Source organism: Brachyhypopomus gauderio, chromosome 6 (assembly GCF_052324685.1).
Source record: "Brachyhypopomus gauderio isolate BG-103 chromosome 6, BGAUD_0.2, whole genome shotgun sequence".
In the NCBI taxonomy this organism is placed as follows: domain Eukaryota; kingdom Metazoa; phylum Chordata; class Actinopteri; order Gymnotiformes; family Hypopomidae; genus Brachyhypopomus; species Brachyhypopomus gauderio.
This window is the reverse complement of record NC_135216.1, coordinates 27,886,594-27,900,833: the sequence shown is the minus strand read 5'-3', so window position 1 is coordinate 27,900,833 and position 14,240 is coordinate 27,886,594. Positions and strand designations below refer to the sequence as shown.

The 14,240-nt window shown below is 47.7% G+C and overlaps 1 long non-coding RNA gene across 1 annotated transcript in view; it reads left to right on the top strand.

Moving 5' to 3' along the window:
• LOC143516302 (uncharacterized) overlaps positions 1-1,775 on the top strand; it is a 2,037-nt gene extending 262 nt beyond the window's left edge. The window contains exons 1-3 of the long non-coding RNA XR_013131646.1: positions 1-345; positions 436-590; positions 764-1,775. The exon at positions 1-345 is cut by the window's left edge and continues 262 nt beyond it. This is a non-coding gene — a long non-coding RNA (uncharacterized LOC143516302). The remainder of the gene's footprint in view (positions 346-435; positions 591-763) is intronic.
• Positions 1,776-14,240: the final 12,465 nt, after the last annotated feature.

Here is a 14,240-nt window from a genome sequence, read left to right as displayed (position 1 = left end):
TATGAAGAGGCCTCTTAGCAGGCCCTGAGTCACCCCTTCACCATTGGGGTTGACTTCATCCAACATAATGGACACTCTCATGAGTGTCCCCGGCTCTCTTGCTCTGTGTGGTCAAAGGGAGGACAGAAATAGACGCGTCCATCATCAGCTCGCGCTCCCGATCCCGCCTGCGTCCACAACACCATGCAGGGTGATTAGTGCTACATCGTTACTGACTGATTAGCGCTTCACTAACGGCGTGTAATTACGTATAATGATGGCAGAGATGGCGGCCGACACAACCCTCTGTTCCTGGTGAGAGGTGCTGCATCAAAATGTGTCATGCGTTGCAAAAACCAGCAGGAGGTAAGTGTCCTACATGGCGGCGAATTGCAGCTTATTGTGGAATATGCTGAAAATATTTGATGGAAAATTTGATTCATGTTTTACATCTAGGTCATCACCACTGGTTACACCCCAGATACTTGTTCAGAACTTCACAACAGAAGTTGAGACGCGAGTCCACTGAATCCACAGACGTCACCCCCCACAGATCATGTCTTCTGAGCAACCACACAGTGTTTCCAAGTGGCATCTGTCCAGAAGACCAGGTAACACCAGCTGAAGATGATTTTCTGATCTGGAACAAAGCGAAAACCAGTGACTCACATTACTGTGTGCACAAAGCTTTCACCTCTCCTACCCTGTTGTCTGTCTTCATATACGTCTACATCATCATCTTCTGGGCACTTTTCTGTTAGAACGTGTTCCTTTGCATTCCAAGCAGAAACCAGGTCCTGAAGGATTAAAGACGTTCCCATCCGCCGACGTTCCGTGCGGGATCGTGGCTGCGAGACTCTCGGGTCGTTTCCTGTCGATGTGGGCCGGGGCACGGTGGTCTCCTGCGTGCGTCTGCTCCCACGGCGTAACAGACGCCAGCTCTGTTCTGTGTTAAAACGTGGAGAGGAAGAAATCACTGCTGCCAGTGCAACTGTATGGATCCCATAAAGAGACGGCAGTTTTATTATAGGCTAATATAAACCAGGACCACGGAGAGTCGTTTTCTTCTTAGACAGTTCTGCTGATGGAAGCACTCTTCGCAAGACAAGGGCCTGGTGATGTCCTCCACACTCGATTAAAACGATCAGTGGTGTTAATCCCACTGCCACGTGGATTTGGGATATCAGCCACCCCCGGCTGGATTAAGGGATGTGTTACTATATGTCTTCTTCTCTTTTCCTTCTCTGTCCTTTATCTCTTTTCTTCTTGCTGACCTCTGACCCTCACACCACTGAGAGAACAGAGGTGGAAAGTTAGCGTCATGGCGACGACCCACCCACCTCTGCCCTCCAGAACTGGAACAAGTCACGACCTTGTGCGGCGTGTCGTCACGGTGAGGAAGACAGGAGTAAGTGCTGAAACAGATGAGCAGATGACGGGTTTATGAAGAAGTGACATACATAAACAAACATCGCCGTGTGAACTCTACACACACGTGCTCTTGGGAATACACTACAGCCAGCGGGGTGTCAGTAGGAAGACTTCAAATAAAAGAATGGTTTTGTAACGTTTCTCTTCAGCTCCAAGCAGAGAGCGTGTTGTCTGTGTTTCTGCAGTACACAGGTAGTCTGGTTCTTCAACAAGTTCAGACAGAGCTCCCTAAAAGTAAAGCTGTGTGGGTTAAAACATCCACAACACCTACCAGTACACACACACACACACACACACACACACACACACACACACACACATAAAAACACACAGACACATATACACACACATAAACATACACACAACCACACACACACACACACACACACACACACACACACACACGCAAACATTTGTTCATTTGCAAACCTGCCATCTTGCCTCTCCCAGACGTCTCTGGTAGTACAGTCATTCCCACACACTGTCAGATGTTTGCGAGGCGGGATTGCTTTTCTCACTGTGTAAAAATTAGGTGTTGCACCCCCAACATACACACAAACATGCGCGCACACACACACACACACACACACACACACACACACACACACACACATACACACACACACACACACACACACACACACACACACACACACACACACACACACCAGCAACAACAACAACAACAGCACAGGCTCTTTGCCACACGAACCAAAGTTAGCGAAGTGCAGCAGAGTCCATTAGGACCGGAGACACGTGACACCGGCAGAGACGGTGGCCCCCCATACCGGGACGCCGGACACAGTCGCGGGGACACAGATGCAACACAGACGCGGGGACACAGACACGTGGACACAGACGCGCGAACACAGACGCGCGGACACAGACGTGCGGACACAGACGCGGGGACACAGACGCGCGGACACAGACGCGCGGACACAGACGCGTGGACACAGACATGCAGACACAGCCGTGCGGACACAGACGCGCGGACATAGACGTGGGGACACAGACGTGCGGACACAGACAAGCGGACACAGACGCGGGGACACAGACGAGCGGACACAGCCGCGGGGACACAGACGCGGGGACACAGACGTGCGGACACAGACGCGGGGACACAGACGCGGGGACACAGACGCGCGGACACAGACGCGCGAACACAGGCGCAACACAGACGCGGAGACACAGACGCGGAGACACAGACGCGTGGACACAGACGCGGGGACACAGACGCGTGGACACAGACGTGCGGACACAGACGTGCGGACACAGACGCGCGGACACAGACGCGCGGACACAGGCGCAACACAGACGCGGAGACACAGACGCGTGGACACAGACGCGGGGACACAGACGCGTGGACATAGACGTGGGGACACAGACGCGCGGACACAGACGCGGGGACACAGACAAGCGGACAAAGCCGCGGGGACACAGACGCGCGGACACAGACGCGGGGACACAGGCGCGGGGACACAGACGCGGGGACACAGACGCGGGGACACAGACGCGCGGACACAGACACGCGGACACAGACGCGCGAACACAGGCGCAACACAGACGCGGAAACACAGACGCGTGGACACAGACGCGGGGACACAGACGCGTGGACACAGACGCGGGGACACAGACGCGTGGACACAGACGCGCGGACACAGACGCGCGAACACAGGCGCAACACAGACGCGGAAACACAGACGCGTGGACACAGACGCGGGGACACAGACGCGGGGACACAGACGCGCGAACACAGGCGCAACACAGACGCGGAAACACAGACGCGTGGACACAGACGCGGGGACACAGACGCGGGGACACAGACGCGGGGACACAGACGCGTGGACACAGACGCGGGGACACAGACGCGGGGACACAGACGCGCGAACACAGGCGCAACACAGACGCGGGGACACAGACGCGGGGACACAGACGCGGGGACACAGACGCGTGGTCTGGCGTGTTCCTGACCGGAGGGTTCACGTCATTCCAGTTGTGGTTTACATTTGCGTCGCCGTGTGTATTAGTATTCGGTGTATGGACCCAAACGTGTTGGCGCTCTGATTATCTGCAGTGATTATAGTGACCACGGGGGAGTTGTTTACTTAAAGTTGTTGACAGTGGTCGCGTGCAGTAGCCCACGCTCGTGCGCCAGTGTAAACATTGTTCGCGCGTTTCAACACAGCGAGTAGACGCTGTTGAAAAACCTTTCTGCTGCAACATTAAAAATTAGGCAACACTTTCTCTTCTGTAGTACCAATACAGCCCCGTTGCGTTGGAAATGACGTTTCATATGTGATTTATTTGTAAATATGACAACATAAAATGTGAGTCGACAAATAGGAAATGGGCTATAAAAATGTACTCCGGGACCACGTGACACGCCACTATAGATTTGAGATACGACACAGCAATCCAAAACTGGCAGGACCGGTAGAAAGCAGAGTGCGAGCATACAGTACTGCTCCGACCCAGAAACACCCAGACCGCCTTTCCCGCTAAACGCGCCCAGCTTCCCCCGCCCGCGCGCCCGCACGCTCGCTCCAGTGGTTGAGTCGCGCCCACGGAGTCTGCGAGAAACCTCGGTGGAGAAGTCCCGGTGTAAACAGCCGTTTCTCTCGTCTCCTCAGTTCTGAGTATAAAAGCGGCTGTGGTCTCCGTTTTCACCTCGCCGGTCCATTACTGCGCCACACACGCCTGTAACGAGTTCGCCCGTGCAGGGTGCGAATGGGGAGCGCGTGCAGAGCACTGTAATTACCAGCACAATTGCAGCTCATTAGGCGCTAATTACGGCTTACAGCCAGTTATTACACGGAGACCAAGCATCCCATACCGTGCTCGCACATTCACTTGGTTAATATTTGTTGACGTGCTTGTACATTTAGGCTTTCCCTTGATTGTATTGTGATCCGAGTCTGCGAGGAACCGGTCCCACGTGACAGTGCACGCGCATCTTACACCAGCAAGCTTTCATATCTACTCAGAATTTAATCTATTGTGCTTTATAAGACATGTTTATCATAAATTCATAAAATAAAACATTTTCACTCCTCTTTTGTTTGTTTTTCTGTAGCCCTGCTTTTCTCCCCCCCCCCCTCTCTCTCTCTCTCTCTCTCTCTCCCCCTATTGTTCTCCTGTCTTCAGTGTGTCTGACTGAAGTCGTGCCAGGTACTCTGTTGCTCAGGTAAAGTGAGAGGACAGAAATAGCCAATCAATGCATGTCAGAAAGTCACACAAACACTCATGCGCATAACACACAAGCAGGCGAGAGTGAATCCCTCGGGTCTCTAAATAGCACACACACACACACATACACACACAAATACACACATATACAGTGAGACAGAGAGGTACAGACACAAAAATATTAAAACAACACACACCCAGTGCTCAGACTATGAAGGACCAGTGTGTGCAAGCTACACAACAACACCTAATTTCAGATGTTGATGAGATATATACAGTCAGCAATGTGTGTGTGTGATCACTTCAGCAATGCATTATGTTAGTAGCTGGCCACCCTACCTAGACATCAATACAGACTGGAGCATACACACACACACACACGCACACACACACACACACACACACACACACACACACACACACACACACACACACACACACACACACACACACACACACACACACACTGTGTTTATAGTCCTCATTCCTGTATGTGCTATGCATTTCCATTGAACTGCTTTTACTGATGCTGGACAGATCTGATATCTCATATCTGATGTGGTGCCAACCGCAGGCCTGAGAATCAGTAAGGTGTGTGAGTGTGTGAGTGTGTGAGTGTGTCCTCTCTTAACACCTCAGAAACATGAGCTGACTATCAGTCAATCTCTCACCTTGCCACAAAAACACGATCGAGCCAGACCAAAGCTCTGTACCACCTTTCTGTTTTATCAAAGCATTCCAGGGGCCAGCACCTGAGATCATTCCAGGGGCCAGCACCTGAGATCATTCCTCACCTTCTCCACCATTACTCCAACCACACACTCCCCGATGTCCCTGTCTCGTCTGACGGGACGCCATCGCCAGACCTTCCTGTGCCTGGCCAATTTTTTAATACATTTTTTACATGTCTATTTACATGACAAGATGTGGATGGTGCTTGAAGATGTTATAAGATTGTATGATTTCCTCAATGTGGCAAACAAACCTTGATCGTTTAGTGCTGTCTGGTCCATGTGCCATTTCTTTTGGCTTTACAGAAGAGCAGTAATGGCGATGTTGTGTGAAGTTACACCGTAGATTTGAGGCGACGTGTTCACTTCTTCACCACAGCATGATGGGTTTCTGCATCTGCTTCTTTTGAGTGGGAGTTTTGCAAGATGAACAGACTGTCTATGAACTTTGAGTCAGCTGTGTTTAAAGACATTGTTTTCAGGAACTGTTGCTTTAATCTGCTGAGGCAAAATGCAGTAAATGCAGCTAGTGAGAAGAAAGCATCTGGAGCTTCTGGTCTTGGGTTATTGTGTGTGGTGCTGGGGTGGAGGACCACGTCACCACCTTCTGCAGCAGTTCCTGGGTATGGCCTGAGCAATATCAAGAGAACCCAGTCATTTGTGTCATTTTAGCGATTCACTTTCTCAGATGCTTCTAGTAATGATGTGAAGGCGTGGCCGTCGGAGACAGTCGCTGGCCCGAGAGTGAAAGGAACGACTCCAGACAGAGGACAAACGGCTCGTCACCACCCAAAACCTCAGCAGATGGAAGAACGAGGTCACCGCCTCGTCCTGGAGAGGGCCTGAGGTGACATCATGTGGGACATGTCCTCATGACCTCATTCCTCATGTGGATCTGTTCTTCTCAACCTGCGTAGGTGGCTCAGATTCACGTGGCCTTACCTGCATCTGTGCGTTACTTCTCTGGATACCTCTCCTCCCCTCTCCTCTCTCCTCCTCTCTCCTCCCCTCTCCCCTCTTCTCTCTCCTCCCCTCTCCTCCCCGCTCCTCCCCTCCCCTCTTCTCTCTCCTCTCCTCTCCTCCCCTGTCCTCTCCTCTCCTCTCCTCCTCTCCTCTTCTCTCTCCTCTCCTCTCCTCCTCTCCTCCCCTCTCCTCCCCTCTCCTCTCCTCTCCTCCCCTCTACTCTCCTCTTCTCCTCCCCTCTCCTCCTCTCTCCTCTCCTCCTTCCCTGTTTCCTGCTCCACTCTTCTCCTCTCCACATGTTAGCTGCAGTTGTTATAGAACAGCTGTCCTGTCAGACCACATCAAAGAATGTTGTACTAACGAACCTTAACGAGCACCTGCGTGTAATTGGCCCACTCATGATCACCCTTTACCATTTATCACCGAACTTTTATGATCCACACCTGCGCCTGTAGTTCCTGTAGTTATTTCTGATCCCAGATCAGTGCTTTCCTTTTTAGTGTAATAAAGAAAATGCTATTACTTATTAAGAGAGCCAGATGTGTGTGTGTGTGTGTGTGTGTGTGTGTGTGTGTGTGTGTGTGTGTGTGTGTGTGTGTGCTTTGTACAATTTCAACAGGAAATTTCAATGTTAAATGTGATCATAAATACTTCTAAAACATTGTGTATATGTGTGTGTCTGTGTGTGTTTGTTATATACCATTACAACTAAATGTAATAATACTTCCAAAACCCTGATGTGAGACATCAAACCTTTAATAACTAAACATAAATGTTAAAATACCAGCGCACCAAACTGAAGATTTTGAGTGAATTATTCAGAAACCTTCATACTGAGATCTCCTCATTCATAGGTTACAAAAGTGACTTCCTGCATAGCGGCGGTTTCAGCAGGATACTGAGGTCAGACGAGACGTGAGTGCGGCTGACACGTCTCTCCCCGGAAGATGCTCGCAGGTTTCACTCTTTCTTTCTTTTTTAAAATTTCATAAAATCTGTTAAAATCGAACAAGGTGAGACAGATAAACACCGTATTTACGTCCCTGCATGTTTGATGTTCGCAGTCCTCCTCTGTCAGCTCCACGGGGGTTTCTCCTCAGGTCCTGCAGTGACCCTACGTCCTGTGACAAAGGGTCTCCAAAGACGTCAGCGTCTCACCGTTTTGGAAAGGATCAAAGCTACTACCCACAAGTCTCTATTTCTTCCATTAAGTTTGAATTCTTTGTTGACTCGATCACTTGCTGACGTTATATAGTGAAGTTCAAAATAATGGGGGTCACTGCCAAGTTTCTATTGCATCATTTAGCAAAACACTTCCTAATGTTTATTCAAGAATACTTTATTTATTTATTTATTATTATTTTTTGGCTGTTTGGCAGATCCTCACATGAAATTTCAAAATGTCTGAATATCGTGTTAGCACACCATTTATGAGAACACTGGTTAATTAAGTCTACGAGAACACTGGTTAAGTCTATGAGAACTCAGGTTAAGTCTATGAGAACACTGGTTAATTAAGTCTTTGAGAACACTGGTTAAGTCTATGAGAACACTGGTTAAGTCTGTGCTTTATACTGGTGGTCTATTTCACTTTTATTTGCTGTGAAATACTACAAATCACCATGAAAGCCTAGAGCACAATATAATACATAATTCTCAGAAATCTACTCACTCACACCATGTGCTAACACATATAATTAGCCTGATCATACAAACATATATCCACACACATCAGGATACGTGCACAGACATCCAAAGTAACATAGTAATATGAAATGTTACACAGTGTAATAACCCATCACGTGGTTACGCCTCTGAGCGTCCTGAACGCCCCCTCTCACACGGGTCCATTCTCTGACACTCAACGTCCAATTAATGTGTCATTACTGCACACCATACAGGAAATGTAACCATAAAACAAACAAACTTTTCCTTTAAATCATTATTGGTATAGCATAGTTAATTATGGTTTAATTAAAAAATAGCTAAAATAATTTCAAATATTTCAGTTTTGTTTGCATGGTAATACAAACTCAATCAGCGCCAGCTACACCATCTGATTAATATTTTAAACATTGTTGTGATGATATCATACATCTCATTCAATAGTAACACATATGCTCCTCACACAATGTTTGTGTTGTCATCTCTTGATGACTAACACCTTACAACAACTTAATACGTGATAGTCTGCTGCCTGAGCTATAACCTGGCCCTGAACTGCATTTAATAACTGTTAGATCATATTTACACTTTTTTATATTTACATTTTTATAGGAATTTATTTGTTTGTTTAGAGTGTTTTCTGTCAGATGGTCATTTATTGTCGTGATCATGAATTTCATTACACAGCACAACACCTTCTGTACAATAGTATGATACTATAGTACACTATAATGCAGTTCATAGGGTCTGTACTAATAAACTATGGTTGAGAGAGAGAGAGAGAGAGAGAAAGAGAGAGAGAGAGAGAGAGAGAGAGAGAGAGAGAGAGAGAGAGAGAGAGAGAGAGAGAGAGAGGTAGTCTCAGGAAGTCAGAGGAAGTCAGGAATCAGTACCAGAAGCCAGGAAACAAGGATATCCCTAGAGGCCTCATCCCAGATGCAGAGAAACAGAGTAGGAGAGAGAGACAGAGAGAGTTTGTGTGTGTGAGAGAGAGAGAGAGAGAGAGAGAGAGAGAGAGAGAGAGAGAGAGAGAGAGAGAGACAGACAGACAGACAGACAGACCCTGAGCCAAAGACCATATGAAAGACTCAAACAGATTAAGAGGGGCAGACAGGAAGGATACTGGGAGACAGTGGCCCAGTGCGCAGGAAACCAGTGGGTCCAGAGGAAGGTCGACCTGGATGACAGACAGAGAGACAGACAGGGAGACACAGAGACAGCTGGACAGCTCACAGGCACGAGGTAGACACATGGGTCAAGAATACCAGAATCCTCAGTGGAACTCAGTGTATGTGGGACATTACAGTGAATTGCCATCTATATGTTTAACTGCATTACATGAAACTCCAGTCAGAGTCAGAGTCTAGCCTTGTGACGGCTAATGAGTTTGTGCTTTATACCTTTGCCTTATCTCAGGATGATATGGTTGGGTGTGCTGTGTTGATAAGACAGATCGCTTCACAACGGGATATTTACCTGGAAACCACAGGGCTTCACAGGGTTAACTGGGATATCTGACTTTAGAAAGTGTCCATTGTTATTGGGAATACAACACAGTGACATCAAATCCATCCACAATGAAGCTAAAACATCTCCAACTGAAGTGGTTAGAGAGAGAGTGTGTTTTAGGAGAGAGTGTGTGTGTGTTTTTGGAAAGAGTGTGTGCTTTAGGCTAAACATGATCTCAGAGGGTAAGGTGAGGTGATACGTGTCAGCACATTCATAGGTGCAACAATACTGCAGAACACACAAACATAACAACACTGGAACAATGTGTGTGTGTGTTTGTGATGTGTTCACACATCAGATTAAAAAACCCAAGTACATACACATTCACAATCAATACCTCAGCAACATGCATAAAAAGACCTGTGTTACTGAAAGCTGTGTGTGTGTGTGAGAAGAGAGAGAGAGAGAGAGAGAGAGAGAGAGAGAGAAGAGAGAGAAAAAGAGGGGGAGAGACAGGGAGAGAGATTCAATGGTGGGGAATATTTGTGTCTTTGTGTGTGGGCTGTAAGTCCTCCCTTAGAGCCAATCTTTCACAGTTGCTGAGTTCAAGTGCTCTCTGGGTGTTCTAGGGTCTGCACACACTAACATAAACACACACACACACACACACACACACACACACACATAAAGAGTTCTATATTTGCGTTGACAGATGATTTTTCCTTCATCTGGCTCTGTAGAGATTAGTATCCTACATGTGGCTCTTAGAGGCCATGTGCTGATGCCAAACACACACACACACACACACACACACACACACACACACACACACACACACACACTCCTCTCCTCCGTGTCTCTCCTTGTTTGATGTGGTCTTAGGGGAACTCTACTTAAAGAAATTCTTCACTTGCTTTGAAGTTGCATTCTCTCTCTCTCTCCACTCTTTATGCCCCGATGCTTTGGCTCTGGGCGGGGGGGGGGGGGGGGAGGGGGGGGGTGTGTAGCAGTGGTGCGTTAAACAAAAGGGCAACGCAACAGGATCCATCAGTCCCAGCCCTCCCTCTCTCACCCCCACAGCAGCAGGAGGACACGGCCTATTGTACTGAAGCACCGTATCTGTGGAGGGACGGACACGCACACACACACACACACACACACACACACACACACACACACACACACACACACACACACACACACACACACACACACACACACACACACACACAGGGTAACCTGCTCTTAACCCCCTGACCTCACTTGGCAATTGACATCGACAAGAACTTCCAAAGACCAAAGTTGAACAGAAGAGGTTTGAAATGACTCCAGGAATTGATTCAATGCAGCTCAGTTATGCCAGCAATGTTTAACCACACTCTTACCCATCCACCCACACATACACACACACACACACACACACGTACAAACTTCTAGTGATGGGTTTGTATCTAAAGGGGTCTCCTTAGATATGTTAAGGCAGTGAGATGAGATCTACTGGTATCACATCTGTTCTGTAGGACTGGTCCAGTGCAGAGAATAGGGAGGTGTGGCTCAGTACCTCCACCAATCAGAAAAGCTCAAAGGGATGATGTCACTGGGCAGTTACGGGCCTTGCTGCTATGCCCTCAGTTGAGTCGAACAGCATGAGTTGGAGGTCAGGGGTCAGAGGTCAAAGTCAAGATCAGGGCACATGAACCTGCCAGGCGCTACTACCATGTGTAGTCTGCTGTGAGGGCCTAAAGTACTCACATATACACGTATACTCACAAATATACAGGTCATTTATGCATATTCACTACATATACACCATAAAGTGAAACACAGTTACAGTTGAGTGTGTTGTGCTCAGTGTTGAGGAAGGTGATGATGTGGGCAGTGTAAGAGTGTCACGGTGACGAACACCAACGTTCTGGCAAATGGCTGCATACACTGTCATGGTACCACCACACTGCCCAGGGACTCTGACAATGGCCCAGTGTCCTGTGATGTTCATTACAGTATTATATGACAGTATGAAATAGACATCAAGTAGTCAGTATAGTGTGGCACAGGATGCTGGAATAAAGTACCAGTGAGTGGCTAGCAGAGCATACCTGTGCGTATTCATAGTGCAGTTGAGTCACGCTGTCACTGGCCCAGTGCGGATAGGCTCACTGAATGGATGTTGCTGATGGAGATGTTGTCAGTAATGATGTGCCGTTGTAGTTGTCGTAAACGTTGTCGTAACGTTGTCGTAAACGTTGTCGTAAACGTTGTCGTAAACGTTGTCGTAAAAGTATGCTGCTGTTTACTCTGATCACGAGCCTTCTTCATCCCCCATCAAGTGCTAATCTAGCAGTTCTGCAAAACCAAGATGTGATCAACATGAAATCAAACTTCACTCTAAGTTATTGTAACTATTGATTTGGTATGGTACCACACTACAATAGTACAGTGGTGTACACAGTTCAGTTCTGTGTGTTTAGTAGTATGGTATAGACTAGAGCAGGGGTGGCCAACCCGTCAACCAGTCAAATGCGTGTTTTCCACTACGCCGGTTTTAAAAGTATTAGCGGCTCGCTAGGCTTGTAAACTAACCGCGCACCACAAAAATGTAGCAGTGTGTCGCCCCGTTTGTGCAGGTGAGCCCGCGGACCGGCTGGGGAGCCGCATGAAACCAGGCAAAGAGCCGCATGCGGCTCGCGAGCGGCGGGTTGGCCACCCCGGCACTAGAGCCTGGTTCTACTTACCTATTCACGAAATGTCCGGTTGATGCTACAGTGTAGTGATACAGAGTAGTCTGGACCCTTTGCCTCCAGAAAACTCAACACATGGTTGACCACATGGTCACCACATGGTCAACCAGAGTTCTTCTGATCTCATCCGTTATTGTTGCTCGTCATCTTCCTCATTCTCGTCCTCATCATCATCATCATCTCTGGAAACTCCATTGTTGTACAAACCAAGATATGCAACTTGTGGCCTCTTTATATGGTTCTGGCTGAGATTTACTAAGATTTGTAAAATCTTTTACCTGTGAGTGCCGAGTTTGGGTTTGTCTGTGAGTGCTGGGTTTGGGTCTGTCTATGAGTGCTGGGTTTGGGTTTGTCTGTGAGTGCCGGGATTGGATCTGTCTATGAGGACTGGGTTTGGGATTGTCTGTGAGTGCTGGGTTTGGGTTCGTCTGTGAGTGATGGGTTTGGGTTTGTCAGGGTTTGGGTTTGTCTGTGAGTACTGAGTTTGGGGTTGGCTGTGAGTGCCAGGTTTGGGTTTGTCTGTGAGTGCTGGGTTTGGGGTTGTCTGGGTTTGGGGTTGTCTGGGTTTGGGTTTGTCTGGGTTCGGGGTTGTCTGGGTTTGGGGTTGTCTGGGTTTGGGGTTATCTGGGTTTGGGGTTGTCTGGGTTTGGGGTTGTCTGAGTTTGAGTTTGTCTGGGTTTGGGAGATTGGTAGGTGAGTGTGGCAGTTGCATGACGGTGTTTTCCAGTAACACATAGTTTTCAGTTTTGAATGTTGTGTGTAATGAAGGGAGCTTTAATATTTTGTTTAATGTTTAATATTTTGCAATAAGTGTGTTTTAGAATTGCTAAATAAGTGTAAGGCAAAGAATGTACTAAAGCTTTAGTGCACCAGGTCAGTAGTTAGGCTACATGAGTTAGCGGTTTAGTGCAGCAAGTCAGTAGTTAGGCTACATGAGTTAGCGGTTTAGTGCAGCAAGTCAGTAGTTAGGCTACATGAGTTAGCGGTTAGTGCAGCAAGTCAGTAGTTAGGCTACATAACTTAGCGGTTTAGTGCAGCAAATCAGTAGTTAGGCTACATAACTTAGCGGTTTAGTGCAGCCAGTCAGTTGTTAGGCTACATGAGTTAGCGGTTTAGTGCAGCAAGTCAGTAGTTAGGCTACATGAGTTAGCGGTTTAGTGCAGCAAGTCAGTAGTTAGGCTACACGAGTTAGCGGTTAGTGCAGCAAGTCAGTAGTTAGGCTACATAACTTAGCGGTTTAGTGCAGCAAGTCAGTAGTTAGGCTACATAACTTAGCGGTTTAGTGCAGCAAGTCAGTTGTTAGGCTACATGAAGTTAGGCTACATGAGTTAGCGGTTAGTGCAGCAAGTCAGTAGTTAGGCTACATAACTTAGCGGTTTAGTGCAGCAAGTCAGTAGTTAGGCTACATAACTTAGCGGTTTAGTGCAGCAAGTCAGTAGTTAGGCTACATGAGTTAGCGGTTTAGTGCAGCAAGTCAGTAGTTAGGCTACATGAGTTAGCGGTTTAGTGCAGCAAGTCAGTAGTTAGGCTACATGAGTTAGCGGTTAGTGCAGCAAGTCAGTAGTTAGGCTACATAACTTAGCGGTTTAGTGCAGCAAGTCAGTAGTTAGGCTACATAACTTAGCGGTTTAGTGCAGCAAGTCAGTTGTTAGGCTACATGAGTTAGCGGTTTAGTGCAGCAAGTCAGTAGTTAGGCTACATGAGTTAGCGGTTTAGTGCAGCAAGTCAGTAGTTAGGCTACATGAGTTAGCGGTTTAGTGCAGCAAGTCAGTAGTTAGGCCACGTGAGTTAGCGGTTTAGTGCATCAGGTCAGTAGTTAGGCTACATAAGTTAGCGGTTTAGTGCATCAGGTCAGTAGTTAGGCTACATGAGTTAGTGGTTTAGTGCAGCAAGTCAGTAGTTAGGCCACACGAGTTAGCGGTTTAGTGCATCAGGTCAGTAGTTAGGCTACATGAGTTAGCGGTTTAGTGCATCAAGTTAGGCTACATGAGTTAGCGGTTTAGTGCAGCAAGTCAGTAGTTAGGCCACATGAGTTAGCGGTTTAGTGCATCAGGTCAGTAGTTAGGCTACATCAGGGTTGCCATCTATCACGCATTGT